The sequence below is a fragment of the Betta splendens genome, chromosome 14, assembly GCF_900634795.4.
Source record: "Betta splendens chromosome 14, fBetSpl5.4, whole genome shotgun sequence".
NCBI classification, from domain to species: Eukaryota; Metazoa; Chordata; class Actinopteri; order Anabantiformes; family Osphronemidae; genus Betta; species Betta splendens.
The window spans coordinates 3,627,786-3,642,387 of NC_040894.2; positions in this window are offsets into that span (position 1 = coordinate 3,627,786).

Sequence of the window (14,602 nt, forward strand, 5' to 3'; positions counted from 1 at the left end):
TATCAGCCTCCACAGCTGCACCTCTGAGGATCTAGTGCGATGTGTGCGTCAGTGACGAGCAGCCGGGGTTTCCAGACGCCGCCACGCGTTTCTCCCTCCAGTAGCTCCGTAATCCCACTCAAATCTGAGTTTGCTCCTCTGGGAGCGGAGAGTTAAGGACTTCTCTCGCAAACGTCCCCAAAGGCAGAGTCTCACGTCACATTCAAGCAGGAATTAAGGTTTACAGTGCTTTGAAGTATTACAATCATCACGTGTGGACGTATGTGGGCCATCGTTCGCTATCACCACTGTTACACTTGGTTTTTAGCCAAATGTTGCTGATGAGCTAAAAAATGGTAAAAGTGAGTGAAGCTGCTCTCTGATGTCCATTTGCTTGTGCTCTGTTTTTAAAATCCACAACGCGGTGATGTCTGACATCACAACGTGATAGAGAGCCGCTGTAAACGGAAGGTCACAGATGCACCAAAGGTCACGGGAGTTCACAGGATTTCATTAATCCTATTTGATGTCTGGATGGGCGGTGATCGCCATACAAGCTGTGTTAGCATTATTATCAAGCAGAGCGGCTTTATGACCTTTGTGGCGAGCGACGGTGCGAGCAGAGGGTGCGTTCAGTAAATAGACTGATCCCTCCCATCAGAACCCTTTGGGGTCATCCTGGGATCCGTGGTGTTTATTGACCTCCGTTGGCAGAGTTCACTGTGTGGCCCGTTGGTAGTTAGAGTTATTGATTGGAGTATAACACATAGATGATCAATCTATTAAAAGCGCGCTGACTGGGAGCTGGCCACTCACCCAGCTCCGAGGTCGAGGGAGGCTCACAGCAACATGATTGTTTTAGAGCGGAGGGCGCCGACCCTGGAGCCGACGCGTTCTGCATGAATGCTAAGCACAGACGTGTGTGATGCATACATTCAGTATATGTGGAGAGTGCAAGTGCAGGATCATAGCTTATACTGTAACTATAAAAAATGTAGCCACCTCATTTATGATCTTGTAATAATTATAATTATTATAATATATATAAGGTGGGGGATTTTCTGTTTTTCATTTTTCAGCACCATTAAAATGTTGTCACCCTGAAATGGTATTTTGATAAAAGGTTGTGAGGAAATGTTAAGGCAATAGCAATTTAAGGGGATGTATTTTAATCAGAAGAAGGCAATCAGAGGTTTATGGCCCCTGTTGCAGCTTCATTCCAGGCAGCTGCATTTATGACTCCAGCTGTTACTATAATATAGAATTACGTCATTTAGTTTACATTACATTTTGTATTTTTGACCTTTTGTGACCTACTGTACATGTATCCATTTAAAACACAGCTGATAAATTTTTTACCAACATATTATTAATGCTTTGTTCCCCTGTTTCCTTGTGTTGTGCTCATTGTTTTCTTCTGTGTATTTCTGCTCCTCTTAGACAGTGGTAGTGGACAGATGGTGGGATCAAACCCCATCAAACATTTACAACCTTGCTGCACTCATGTGTGTGTGTGGGGGGGGGGGCTCCACCCGTACCACCCTCACACTCAACACACCTACTGTAACTGCGCTGCCAGAGTTTTTCAACGCCGAATCATAAATTATCTTATCAACTCTATGCTTCCTGTTAGACTGAAATGATGGTCAAGCTGCATTAGGACAAACTGAATCCGAAGGATTTTTCTCTGCAGCCTCGACTCCCCGGGGTCCTGTGTGTCAAACAAAAGGAGAAGGGCGATGGAGCGATAGAGAGGACAAAGATGATGAGTCAAGGGAGAGACAGTAAGAGGAGGAGAAGGAGGATGACAGAGCCGAGGAGGATGGGAAAGAGAGAAACACAGATGATGAGCAGGCGTGAGAGAAGGAGGAGGGGGAGGAGGGGGAGGAGGGGGAGGGAGAGGAGCTAAAATGGATAGCTGCAGTGCCGTCATGCTACAATGTGTTACAAGCTTTTAGTGGAAGTAGTTCAAACCACTAAACGATGATGATAATGCACAGAAAATATAGAAAATAAATCATAGCAATGTGATTTATTTAACGCTAAGTGCATTGAATTGTGCCATTAACCCTGCGCACTGGAGCTTTTTGATATTTTGCAGCAGCATTTCATCCGGTCGGACTGCAAAGTGCGTGGAGCTCCGCGCACACGAACGTAACATACAAACACACGCGCGAGTTAAAATAACTGTAATAATCATCAGCTTGCTTCCGTCCCAACAACCCCACAGAGACTCGGTTGCCAAGTCAACCACAGCCACCTCAGTGACAGCCCTGCAGTAGGCAGCCTGCTTCACCTCCGTTCTGCACTCCACCAGCCATCGCTCCCGCTCCCATCGCCTGTTTGCGCGTATCTCTTTTCGGGTCTGGCACCGGCGGCGGCAGTCGTTCCAGTATGGCAAGCTCCAGTCCCTGCTTGTGATGGAGATTATGTTTTGTGTTTGGCCTTTATTCTGGGCCTTTGAGTCGAGCCCAGACGTCTCCGCTGGACTTGCTTTGCTCATGAGCTGCCAGTTAATCATAATGAACTGAGATAATGACAGATAGCAGCGCAGTCCAAAACACATAATCTCCCTTTTGTTAGCTGCAAACAAAGTCAAATCCTGCAGGTTTAATATGTATAATGTTCCTGAGCACAGGCTGGGCTCAACGTCATCCCAGTGCAAACTCAGGCTCCTGACTGGGAAAGTCGCTAGCGAAGAATGAGGAAGCAGAGCAGGAAGAGGAACGTGGACTGGAATGAACGGACGCCATCTTTGAACGCAAGTGCGAGCCAGCGAGCTGCGCACGGCGGACGGAAACATCTGCAGAATAATCATTAATGGAGCTGAAGATGAGAGCGGTCTGAAAAACAGTAAATGAAGGATGTTGTGTGTGTGGGAGGATGAGAACGTGTGTAACCAGCGGCTTTAATCTCCTCCCGTGCAGCTTTGAAGTTCCCACTGGGGGTAACAGACGCTGGTGCCGTCCGGCCCGGCTGCTGCACATGCACAGTGCGTTGGGCTTTTTCAGGCAGATCATTATTACCTCATCGGGCACGAGCGTCTTCGCCTTCTTCTCGCTCGGTGCATCTGCTGATCGCACTCACACGCGCACCTTCAGAACCTCAAACCCGGAGCCAGGGATGAGTCTGAACGCTCTCAGTGTCGACGGTGCTTGACTCATTCTGCAGAGCCTGCAGTCATTGAGATTCATAGCGAGGGCTAAACGGAGCGCTGCCAAGTTGGAGGCAGCCATTTAACCACTACCAAGACACACATGCATCGGGTGAAATGGCAGTTATCCAAAGCCTTTTGCTAACGTGGAGTAAATATTTGTCTGTCTTCTTCAAAGGAAGCCAGAACAGAGCGCGGAGCGACGCGCATGCAGCCTGCAGAGGCGTCGCCCTGCTTCATTTGTTCTGTCTGCTCTTTGCCAAGAAGCTACCTGCTATCGGCGCTATAAGCTAAACGCTAAGAGTTGTATTGGCTTTTACTGCAGCATATACGTGTATATAAGTACAGCCTATGGTGAATATCACCATTCACTGTAAGTTCATGGTGCATCGGACAGCTGAGATTTGATACAACCAAAGCCTAATTCACTGTATGTGTTAGCTTTATTCCCCTCACAGCTTTAGACTGTGTGATGCGACGATCATGTGTAATCTAAGCTGATAACGCGGCGCATTTTCATGTCGATTTCATCTCCGTCTGCAGCGAGATGTGAGACGTCGTTCCTCTGTGAGCCTCGGTTCGATGCAGCATCTTAGCAGGTAATTACATGTGAGAGGAAGTGGCTGTGGAGAAGCAGCGGTTCGGCGTCAATGTATGAGACAGTAGTTAAGGCTGTCGTTCATGGTCCCCAGATGATGGACCATTTTTTGTCTCAGTCAAACTGCAGACTGCAGCTAATCAAGCTAATAAAACTAAACTCAGCCAACTTATATACAGTAGATCTATGTTACCCGACTTTCAAAAGCAGCAGCATTTAGTGTAACGCTCACAGGTCTGGTCTTTTCCCACTGAGCCCATTACGACTACTCAGTCAGGTAATTTTGCTCCTGGGTTTCAAAGCTCGCAGCTGAGCAGACGTCCACGTTTTTGTCCCAATGAAATGATAATCACCTGATGCTGCTCTCATAATTGGGGTCAAGGAGAACTCATCAGTTATTAGGAAGGATCCCCTTTCACATCCGCCGCTCCCTGTTCCTCTCCATTTTATCATCTTCTGCAGACGGTGTCACGGCACCGGGAGAAAACCGTGACCTTGCTGTTCCACTTCAGCTCATATCCATGTGTGTGTGTGTGTATGTGTGCTCTGTTAAAAAGACCCCATAGGAGCGTTGTGTCCCACATAGGCACCTGACAGGAGGGTCTCTGAGGCCCGCGACAACTAGAACACAGGCTGTCTGCGCACTCACACACACCTGAAGGCAGAAACAAATGAAAGGAGATCATGAGCGATAACTGCACTCTCAATGCATCCTTGTTTCCCAAAGAGCACTCCAGAAATTCCTCTGGGAAATGACAGCGTTGCTTCTAAAGGTCACGGTGATGTATGACTTTCATTATTACAGATATCTGCTCATCAACGGCCTCATCGTTTGGTCATCTGCTGAAATGAGCGCAAAGCTTTGACTCCAGTTCACGCCGTTTCGTCTGCAGCGCCAGGTCCTCACTGTTGCTGTTCCTATGAGCAAGGCGGACTCAAACCTCTGAGCGTCTGTCTCCTAATCTGTGACAGCACACACTCCGTGTCTCTGACTCAAACCTGCATTTCTGTCACACCCACTCTTCTCCTTCCCTCACTCGCTTTCCTCTTTGGCGTCCTCCCGCCGTCGATTGCGCTCTGTAGTAAAAATAAGATGAGGATATTGCCATGACAACATGAGGGAGTGATGCTCAGGTTATTTCTGAGGCCTTGGTGAAGAACCTGCTGACACTGGATCATGAAGAGGAGCAGAACCAGAACGCGACTCTCCTTTGCCTCCTCCAGATTTAACACAATGAGGCGCGCGTCAGCGGATGCAGTGTCACAAAGTTCAGGTGAACATTTTGCTCAAAGGCACCTTGTCGGCCACTGTGAAGGAAAGAAGGAGCGTTACTCGATTCCCTCCCATTGATTTCCAGCAGAGGTAAACTGAATTACTGAGTCACTCCAGTGCTTTACCCACGTTCCTCATTCTTGCACCTTATGCCGAGCATGTTTTGCTCCACCAGTCCTGTTGTTTCCTTCTCACACAACCCGGTCCCGTCTCGCTTCTGGTGCCGCCCTTTGTGCTCATCCTCCCTGGCATCGTCTGCTTTCTGCTGTCTTGCAAACGCAGCCCTCCATTTTCGCACCCACAGCCTCACCATAGCAACTGAAGTGACTGCATGGCAGGCTGCATGTCAAAGAAGGGAGGAGAGGAAGGGAAGGAGGGAGGAGACGAGAGGAGAGGAGATGGAGAGAGGAGCTGCAGAAACAGCTTGAGGAGCGATAGTGAGGGGAAACGCCAGGCTTCGCTATCTGAAAAGATAAGTAGGTCAGCCATAATCTGGGCTAAGTTTAGCGTATAAATAAATAATTAAGCCAGCATCACAGTACGAACATCACAGAAAACTCCAAAAAGAAAGCCCACGTTGTAAACACAAGTGCTGCCCTTCATGTTTTATTGCCGGCTCACCATCACTGTAAAGCGTTCAGGGATGAAGAGATGTGTCGTGACAGAGGCAGAAGAGTCGCCTGAAGAAGCCGACGGCGAGCGAGCAGAGATGCTTCAGATACTGCAGGAAGGACGCGAGCAGGAGCTGCTGGACGGCATCCGTGTGTTTGAGGGGAGACGGTCCTGCTGGAGGGATGAGGCGCATGAGACAGATGGGGCATGTGATAGTTCACATCTGGAGAGGAGACGAGGGGAGAGGAGACGAGAGGAGACGAGGGGAGAGGAGGCGAGAGGAGACGAGGGGAGAGGAGACGAGGGGAGAGGAGACGAGAGGAGAGAGGGGAGGCGAGGGAACAGAGGGGAGAGGAGACGAGAGAGACGAGAGGAGACGAGGGGAGAGGAAGGGGAGAGGAGACGAGAGAGACGAGGGGAGAGGAGGGGAGAGGAGACGAGGGGAGAGGAGACGAGGGGAGAGGAGAGGAGAGGAGAGGAGACGAGGGGAGAGGAGACAAGGGGAGAGGAGACGAGAGGAGACGAGGGGAGAGGAGAGGAGAGGACACGAGGGGAGAGGAGACAAGGGGAGAGGAGACGAGAGGAGACGAGGGAGAGGAGAGGGGAGAGGAGAGAGAGGAACGAGGGGAGAGGAGACAAGGGGAGAGGAGACGAGGGGAGAGGAGACGAGGGGAGAGGAGAAGAGGGGAGAGGAGAGGAGAGGACACGAGGGGAGAGGAGACAAGGGGAGAGGAGACGAGAGGAGACGAGGGGAGAGGAGAGGAGAGGACACGAGGGGAGAGGAGACAAGGGGAGAGGAGACGAGAGGAGACGAGGGGAGAGGAGACAAGGGGAGAGGAGACGAGAGGAGACGAGGGGAGAGGAGACAAGGGGAGAGGAGACGAGGGGAGAGGAGACGAGGGGAGAGGAGAGGAGGGGAGAGGAGAGGAGTTGGATTTCAGACACCTGAGATCTAAATGAATTGCACATGAGATCCCGGTTCAGCCAAGTCCAGACAGCCCAACAAACACAGACGGCTCTGAAACCCCTCGTCTGTGTCCATGTGTCCGTTATCACAGATGATGTCACCGTTTTGGGTTCACGTGCAGCGTGTTCAGTACTGAACGCCGCTGCGCTGCCTGACACGCGTCTGCGCCACCGCCGGCGTCTAATGACTTGATCTATTTATTCCAATATTGCCACCGTTCATTTCCGGTGACAGACGACACCTTCCGGCTGCCATTAGGCTTCCGCTCCCTAATTCCTTTAATTCCGTCAGGCCCGTTCACATCAGCGCTGACGTCTCATATCATTGTGTGTGTGATGTGTGTAGGTTGTCGCTGCGCGTCTTCAATGCACCTCACACTTCACACGTTGAATCATGAGCGAGTGCTGTCACGATCCTCATAACTCCAGCGTCGCTGACGTCCGCCGCTGTTGTTTGTTGTTTAAAACCTTATTAACATTCTCCATCATAACGCGTGAAAGTTACACGATCGCAGCATTTTGATGGCGACCTCGTTCAGGCCCAACAGGCCCCAGTCGTGCTCCTGACTCTAAGCGTGTGGGGGATGAAATGAATCAGCGCGTTCATCCTGTTAACCTCCTTTAGTCCAAGAGCTTTCTCCCAAATTCTGTAGCTGTAGATGCTCCGAGATGTAATCTTGAATTAACAAGTGCCTCCTACACACGCGTCTCAGAAGCTGCAGAAGCTCCAGGCGGAAGCACAGGCTCCGTGATGTATTTAAGGTCTCATTGTTCCTGATTTTGAAGTCTATTACTAAATCGGGAATGTTTAAAACATTATGTAAATGTGACACAAGTCATAATATTTAGAAACAAAATAACATTCATTTAAACTAAGATATGAGTAGGTACTGAGGCACTGAAGTCATTTTTCTGGCAGTTTCTATCTTCTTGGCAATACCTTCTGTTTCTGATGGTAGATTTTCAGTTTTATCTGTTTAATGTTGGTGGTGGCAGGTTCTTGAACACGGCGGCTCTGACGTGACGACGTGCGTATGCGTGAACGGCGCACAGCTACTTGATCCTGGTTTAATGTGGGTTAAAGGGTGTAATGTCTGCCTCAGGCGGGAGCTAAATAAAAATGATGGAAGACAATGAGTTGAAAGCTGGGGCTTGTTTACAGAACATGACACTTTCACTCGTTCATATTTACAAAGTCTTTCAGTCATACTTGCAAAGTTGTGCAGCAGAGAGTGCGTATAATATGGCTCCTAATCAATAAATAGGCAGTGAAATGACACACGTAGAACCGAGGACTGGTTTTGCTTCTGAATTTGATGTGTGGGTGCCAGAACACAGCGTATTGGCTGTAATGGGTGATCTGATTCCCCAGGACAATGGGTGACCTCATCCTGTGATTGAACACCAACCCTGGTATCTCTGGTTACTGTCGTCGTAGCAACGCACACTAATGCCGCATGTCCAGATCTGCGTCAATGATGACAGCCTGGTTTGGACAGTTAATCCCGTCGTATCAGCTGCATCTTCGCCTCTTTTTTTTTTTTTTTGCTTTCCATTAACTCTCCCGAGCCGACGTCCTCCTCGCCGCGTGCTCCTCACCTCCGTTGTCGCCTTCTTCCTTGTCTTTTCCAGCCGGACTTATTAAAATATGTTTAAACATCACACAAAACAAACACTGAACACATTTTGGCTGCCGGTGCCAGGACGCCGTTCCAGTGACGCTAGACGCTAACACGGTCCCATGGGTTCTGTGAAGACTTTTGCCAGTTCTTAAAGAAAGATTAGAAGAAAAGCACAGTCCTGCTGTAATTTGTATCACTGGCTTAAATAAACACGGATATATGTCAATCATAAATTCTGCCCAGTTTCTGTTCTGCTGTGATGAGCGTCAACACTCCCATGGATCCTTTGAGCAAACAGCTTTTACACCCATCGTATTTTACGGCGACCGCCGTCACTGATGTGAGGTCCAACAGCAGCTACAGTGTGGATACAGTACACGTGCTGTTAAATGTACTGAGTAATTGTTTTTCCTAGTAAATCTTTGCTGAGCTAAAGGGGATTCAAACATCGGTACCATCTGTGCATTGAACGCCCCCCGGCCTTTCATCCCAGTCTGTCTCTGTGACCTCCGGCCAGCTTCAGACCTCCTCGCTGCCACGGGGCGCGGTCGGAGCAGGCACAGCTGCTGTTTGTGACGTCCTGTTGTCATTGGTGCCCAGTTGGGACACAACAAAGACACAGAGGCACACGGGGCGTTCGAATGTGCAACGAGGTGCGCGGTGTACAGTGAACGCACCATGTTTCACCGATCAGTAAACCACCCGCGTGAAAATGACCGTATGAAAAGCTGGTCCTGCTGCTTAGAGTCACCTTCCACGAGTCGTATCCAGGGCGTGTTGCATTCACTGACCTCGATTTCCTTCTCCGCTGCTCAACAACCACAGGCTTTGTTCAGAGGAGCAGCTTTTCCAGACACCTGTGAGGTCCCTCCTCTCATTCAGCTGCTCCTCTGCTTCTACAGCGGAGTACGTGTCCATGAGCAAGAAGCAGTCGCCGCTCTAATTTTACATAGTCATGTCCTAAAGATTTAGTTATGCACAAAAACAGCTCGATGTGTTTGGGGAACTGTGGTCACGCTGTCGGTAGGAAAGGAGAAGCTGATCGTGGATTCCTCCCGTCCCCGAGTTCCTCCCTCTGAAGCTGCAGCGTCTGAACAACAGCATCATCAACATCCTCTCTGACAGATAAGAGTCATAATGGAGAGGGCGAGTGGAAGGCACCGTCGCGTCAGAGGAAACAAACGGCCGCGTCCGCACAATGGACGCCACATTTCTGTCTGTGTGTGTGTAGGTGAGAATATGAATAATCTGTTTCAAAGAACATAGCATTTAACGACACCCACTGCCCCTTTTAGTGGGACCAATAGAGGCACACTCACTGTATTGTTAGAACAGCAGAGTCACACACACACACACACACACACACACACACACAGTGAGCAGCTTGTTGTAGGCCTCGAGCGGCAGCACATGCTGGGCCCATGTGACCTCGTGCACGTGACCCTCACTCTGGGGCACGTCTGCAGAGATACAGAGCGTCTGATGCACATGTATGACAATGCATGTTCTGTGTAGTGGCTGTGGATGTCTTACACACACACACACACACACACACACACGCCTCTTATTTGTCTTTCTGCTCAAACTCCATCTCTTTGTCCGTTCCACGCGTCCTCTCGCTCGTTTTACTGGTGGTTTGCGTCCTCTTGCAGCGTGAGCTCCGTTTGTTGTTCGGCCCCGGGGTCTGGCAGTAAAGCATTCGTAAACAGGCACATGCGGCTCATGAGCAGCTCACGAAGCAGCCTCGATCACCTCGTGACTCGGCGGCCGGAGACGTGTGTGACGCCGATCACATGCCTCACAAGTTTCACTTCATCCCATCACACAACACACAGAAACCCTGTGCGACGACGCCGTTGTCGTGGGAATGACAGTGTTGTCTTGGAGACACGAGTGACCGTGTGCAAACACAGCTTGACAGGATAATGACGTCCTCCTGAACAGGGCAAACGTCAACATGTCCCCACTGTAGCGGCCACAGGTGACGCTGGCGTGGTAAAAACATGGAGCCCCCTTTGACTCGCTGCAGAAACGAAGTCTGAAACGGAAACTACCTGGGAACACGCAGTAACACACTTTAATTGTGACCATCTCATTTGTGTTGTTCTCAATTGTTATCATTTTTTTCCTGCTTCTCAGTCTTTGTTTTCCAGCCTGTCACATATCCCCTTTGTAAGTTCTCACTCTGTCATGAATATTGTGACGATCTACAGTAGCTGTGCTGAATGTTGGCTTTTATTTATCCCATCACTTTGTATTAATGACAGACCATGTTTTTAACACAGTTCACACTGGGGCTGTTTTAAAATGAGGGAAAATGGGTCACACTCTACCTCACAGCTGCTCGGTGCCAGTGCTTAATAAAAGGCCACTCCACATAAATTTTACTAATTATTTTTGCGGGTGTTAGTGACAGACAGTGTTAATGGTTCCATCTCTCTGTAATTTAATGGAAAGTCTTGGTCCAGACGGTGACACGCAGCCCGATGGGACTGAGGAGGCCACACACACCTACAGCAAGATGTGCGTGTGAAGGAGGGAAGATGAAGGACGACAAGATGGCAGGATGTGAGGGAGCTCCAGCTCTGCAGCTCCAGCGATGTGTCCTAATTGATTGAGACACCCAACTTCCAGTAATTCAGCTGATGAAGCTTTTCGCTCCCAGGACTGCTGGCTGGACACAAACAACCCGCGCGGCAGGGCGGAGGAGCGGCCAGAAAGCCGCAGATACCGGGGCGGGGGTGGGGGGACAGGTCACATGTTGTGTTAACATGTCGACCCTCCATCAACCCCACTACGCTCGCGACGGCCGAGCGGAGGCAAAGTGCTGACAGTGCTGTTCGCATTCCAGAGTTTGTGAAGGCACGAGCACGGCTGGCTGGAGCTGTGAGGCTAATGCAACGCGCCAGGCAGTAGACAGGCCCACTGGTGGTGCAGAGGAATGTTGTCTGACCCTGTTTGCACTGGGGGTTTTAAGACACGGCTTGAGCTCAATCAGACTGATCTAGTGTAAATCCAGCCTTACATGTCCAACAATCAGCGCGGAAGCAGCGCGGCCCAGCGCGGCCCCAGCCCGGAGGAGCGAGAGCGGCGGCGTGCGGGCAGATTAGAGACCTTCCAATCCCTGCCTCGTCCTCAGCCACGCCGCTGCATGAGCACACGAGCCATAAATAGCGTCAGACGGGCAGAGGGCAGAGGGAGATGTGCAGATGAGAGACGGGCGACCCCAAGATGACACCTGCTACTGCAGCCTCCCATGCAGCCGCAAGCTGCTCCAACAGCGGATTACGCAGAGGGAACGGAAAAGGAAAGGAGGAGAGAGGAGGCAGGATGCAGGGAAGGATGCAGGAAAGGATGCGGGGAAGGGTGCAGGGGAGGATGCAATGGAGGATGCAGGGAAGGATGCAGGAGAGGATGCAGCAGAGGATCCAGGGAAGGATGCAGGAGAGGATGCAGGGGAGGATGCAGGAGAGGATGCAGGAGAGGATGCAGGAGAGGATGCAGGGGAGGATGCAGGGAAGGATGCAGGAGAGGATGCAGGGGAGGATGCAGGAGAGGATGCAGGAGAGGATGCAGGGGAGGATGCAGGAGAGGATGCAGGAGAGGATGCAGGAGAGGATGCAGGGGAGGATGCAGGGGAGGATGCAGGGAAGGATGCAGGAGAGGATGCAGGGGAGGATGCAGGGAAGGATGCAGGAGAGGATGCAGGGGAGGATGCAGGAGAGGATGCAGGGAAGGATGCAGGAGAGGATGCAGGGGAGGATGCAGGGAAGGATGCAGGGAAGGATGCAGGAGAGGATGCAGGGGAGGATGCAGGGAAGGATGCAGGAGAGGATGCAGGGGAGGATGCTAGTGGGGAGGGCACAGCAGGATTAGATATTTCGGACTGGCTTTCTGTTGAGGTTTGTCAAGCTTCTCGGTAGATATTACACTGATATTTCATCATTGCACACTACAGTAGATTAGATTTCTGTGCCTAAATCCCTTTTCATACTTGAGCATGGAATGTCTCCGGTATTAGTTGGAAAGCAATAATCTGCCTGCGTGAAAAGCCACATTGGACAGATTTATGAAACAAAGCACAACAAAGGGTGGGGAGTGAGTGAGTGAGTGAGTGAGTGAGTGAGTGAGTGAGTGAGTGAGTGAGTGAGTGAGTGAGTGAGTGAGTGAGTGAGTGAGTGAGTGAGTGAGTGAGTGAGTGAGTGAGTGAGTGAGTGAGTGAGTGGAAATTTGGCCTCAGTGTGATGGGAATTTCAAAGGTTTTTGAAGGTTCCAGAGTCTTTAGTTCTAAATCAATGCACTGGAATGAAAAACTAGGTCATTAAAGGTTATGGCTCTCTAGACATCATGTATATGGTCCAAGCAAGTTTTCAGTTAGTCGTTGTTTAATTGTTTTCCATTAGGGTTCATTCTGATAATGGAGTGTGATGGAAGACACTGATGTCTCTACAACATTTCATGGTAATTTAATAGACGTTTCGATGTCGACCAACAAACTGACATCATGTCCTGTGTTTAAAAAACACGCTACTTATTTTTTAAAAGTGATTTTCTTTTTTAGATTCATCTTGTCACATGTTTTGAACGCACCTGTTGACATTTGCCTTTCTAAATAATGATGCAACAGCTAGGAAAGAAATTGTTTCAGTCACAGCATTTGTGCTACAGGAAACACCCAAACCTCCAGGTTGGAATCAAACTTTTTTTGGATTATTATCAAAAATTATTTGAGCACCTAAATTGATTTAATACACCATAATATGGCAGTTAACACACATTTTTATATATATTAATATATATACATATATTTTATATATATATATATATATATATATTTTCTAACTCTGTAGTGCAACATGTGCAGCAGTGGGTGGTTAATAAGTTGAATGTCAAAGCATTTTATAGAGCTGACAGTTTAAGAGGTTGAACTGAGTAACACAAATTGAAATATGCATTCATTTAAAACAATAAGTACAGTGTAAACACAGGAGCGCGGCCATAAATCTGTCACTCAAGACCCATTGATCTTAAGTAATGGAACCGCGGAGGAGATCACCACAAGGCTACTGTGTCACAGCAATTACAGTGAGGAATAGCTCAATTAAACTGTGGGCAAAAGGGAGCACTTTAGAACCGGCTGGAAGATTTATTTTGATCCAGGAGCACCGGCTTTATTATTAAAAAGTTGGAGACATACACACAAGGTTTCAGAACTTCTTTTCATAACTTTCTTTTAAAGAACTGTCATTTGTTTAACTGTGGAGTCAGTGACGGCCTCTGAGACGGCGTGTTTAAACAATGGGAATAAAACCAAGCCTGGACAAAACTAAATAAGACACACAAGCCTTGAGATTGAATGAAAGAAAACCACATTTAAAACTAAAGTGAACTAAAAACACGTTGGGCTCAGATCATTCAGCATTTCCATCCAGAAGCATGGAGGCAGTGGCCACATCTTCATTGTGAACCCTGACGTCTGCGGCAGGAAGACGGTGTCGCCACAGCCGCCGTCTCATGAGAATCCAGAGGGAATGTGCAACAAATACTATTCTCATGCAAATGCCGCTTCCCAACTCCCTCATCTGCATATTCAAAATATCCCATGTGTGCACCTTCAATGGCCGCTCGCCTCCTTTCATGGCTGTATGTTTGTCAGTGATATTGGGAGTGACAGTGAGGTGAGCGCCGCGTACGGCCTCAGAGTTGACGCATGCACAGCTGAGCCTCCTCTTTGAAGATGTAAATTGTGTTTGTGGGAAGCTTTAATTCACCGTAACAGCATTTTGTGTAGAAGGACGACGTGTGTTTGTTTCAAGCTGTGATCAGGGGCGTTTGTGTATCTCACGGTGTGTTAAAGATCACAGCTACACGGACACAAAGGCATAAAGTTGTAGCATTTCCTGGTAAATGCTTAAAAATGTGTGTCTCATAGTAATTCTGTGATTTCTTCATGACAGTTAATCTGAATGACTTAAATGAGACTAAATGATTGAATACGAGTCGATTTCACCCCGTTGCAAAATTCATCTTCGGCTTTGGACTCGGGCCAAGGGCAGCGACACGCAGTATTATAATTAACCCCCGAAACGGCAGCCAGATCACAACGCGAATGCAAATCCACGGCACGCTGAAAGGACGTCCGTCACGGCGGCGGCGGCGGCTGAGAGATTCTCAGGATAAGCAGGCTTCACACAGCCCCAACATGTTAGACAGACGCTTTATGACAGTGGAGGGAGACACATAAGTGGGCACAGCGGGAGCTTGTCAGGCGCTCCAAGGCAGGGAACGGAGGGAAAAGGGATCCCAGCACTCAAGGAGGCAGAAAGAAAACAGGGAGGCAGCGAACATATTGCTCTCCTCTCATTACATTGTCACCATCAGCGTCCAATCTGGGAGAA